Here is a 2,016-nt window from a genome sequence, read left to right as displayed (position 1 = left end):
GGAGGAGGCCCCACATGCAAATCTGCTCCTGCTCTGGATCCCTGAAGGAGGGGCCTCAGGTGAGGCCTGATTGAGCCTGTGGCCTCCTGGGGCAGAGGGGGCAGGGCCTATTTCTGGTAGGGAGGGTCATCATGGCCCTGAGCTCATTTCCTACTCTGAGATTCTGGGATTCTGGGAGTCAGGCTCATTCCTCCCCAGGCTCTGTGTCTGATGCTCCAGGACCCTGTCAATGTCACTGAACTGCTTTCTCCTCCTGGACCTTCCCTGTGCACTGCGGCCTTCTCCCCATGGGCCATCCCTCCACCATGCTGCCCCCTCCTCCCTTGGTGAGTTACCCCATGCCTTGCTTGGGGACAGCCAGGCTTCATTCCCCTCCAGCTGTGCCTGTGACTCTGGAGGCTTCAGAGACACCCTGGGATGGTGACTTCTCTCCCCCATCACTGTGAGCCCCTTTAAGGGTATGTCTTCCCTTATTAGAATGTAAGCTGCATGGGGGCACAGCTTAGGTGGCACAATGGATAGAACGCTGGCCCTGGAGTCAGGAGGACCCAATTTCAAAACCCGCCTCACACACATAACACTTACTAGCTGGTGACTCTTGGCAAGTCACTTAACTGCAATTGCTTCACCAAGAAAATAAAAATATAAGCTCCAGGAGGGCAGGGATTCTCTTTGCATTGGTTTACATTGGAATCCCCAGCACTTAGCACAGGGCCTGGTACACAGGAGGGGAATAATAAATGCTTGTTGCCTTGCCCTCTCCCCAATCCAGAGCTTCCTCATGACCATACAAAGGAACAATCATAGCAAAAAGTGGGCCCAACTTCTGCCCCCAAATCCCCAAAGCTCCTGCTGCTCAGGCCTCCCAAGAGGCTGCAGAGGAAGGAAGCCAAGCACATCCTCACTGTGGGCCTCACTTCCTCTTTGGTGAAATGAGGGGGATTGGATCAGGGGATCTCTCAGCTCCCTTCCAGCTCTGGCCTTCAATGATCAAGCCCAAAGGGCCTGTTTTCATCTGGGATTCCAAGCAGATTCCACAGACGCTGGGGCACACAGGGAATCAAAGTTAGAAGCGAGTTTCAACAACATGTATTAAATTTTTTTATTTACTTTTCAAAATTTCTTTAATATTTAAGAAAATAAGAGATTGGCTGCTGCGGTTTTCTTCTCATTCAGGGTATCCTTTCAGACTGTCTCATCCCCTAGATTCTGGGCATGATGCTTCAGGCCAGATGGGGAGAGGATGCTCTCTCTGGGCCCCAGAGCCCCACCAACAGAGTCAGGCGACCACCCAGACCCCAGACTTAGGACACATGCTAAGCCTCAGAGGGCCAGGTGAAGTCCTCCCAGCCTCAGCTCATTCTGGAGCTCAGCCTTCCTGAGATCATCCTCCCTGGGCTGGGCCTCACTTTTCTTTCCCTTCTGAAACAGGGAAGGATTGAGATGTCTGTTGATGGAGAAGGAACTCCCCAAGGAGGTCATCACAGATCTTGGACGCAAGTGTGGATTTTGGACTACTTTGGTATTTGTTTGAGAAGGAAAAAAGAGAGAAAAAAATGACCAGCTTTCCCTCCTCTGTGACTTCAGAGCTGATCCTCCCTTCCAGACTAACTATATGGAGAACACAAATCCATGTAACACAGACATCCTGAGTCAGGATTTAAATGTCCTCCCACAGTTCCTTGATTCAGTCAGAGTTAAAGCTCTGGCTTCATGTACATGTCACTAACTTAAAAGAATAAACAACATGAATTTACTCATCACCAAGCTTGTTGCCTCTTTAACTACCTTTCAGGTGGACACAAATAAATACTAAATGTTGGCTGTCCCTCTGGGGCTGAGGCCACACCCACCATCAGGCAGATCACAAAGATCTGAGTATGGAGGGAGATATGGGGAGGGGGAGGGTGGGAGGTCATTTCTAGGGGTTCTTGCTGCAGCCCCCTCTTCTGCCTGAGGCCTTTCCTCATCCCCTCAACCCACAGCTGAGAGGCCCCTCCTCCCCCAGCTCCCTGG

General features: G+C 51.3%; 1 long non-coding RNA gene across 1 annotated transcript; it reads left to right on the top strand.

Moving 5' to 3' along the window:
- The first annotated feature begins 12 nt into the window (after nt 1–12).
- Nucleotides 13–1,763, top strand: LOC114048029. The gene is made up of 2 exons (XR_003569696.1): nt 13–326; nt 1,432–1,763. It is a non-coding gene; the product is annotated as an uncharacterized LOC114048029 (long non-coding RNA).
- The last annotated feature ends 253 nt before the right edge of the window (nt 1,764–2,016 follow it).

The sequence above is a fragment of the Vombatus ursinus genome, unplaced genomic scaffold, assembly GCF_900497805.2.
Source record: "Vombatus ursinus unplaced genomic scaffold, bare-nosed wombat genome assembly UNPS02001722.1, whole genome shotgun sequence".
Taxonomy (NCBI): Eukaryota; Metazoa; Chordata; class Mammalia; order Diprotodontia; family Vombatidae; genus Vombatus; species Vombatus ursinus.
The sequence above is the reverse complement of the archived record's forward strand: the minus strand, read 5'-3'. Positions and strand labels throughout refer to the sequence as shown.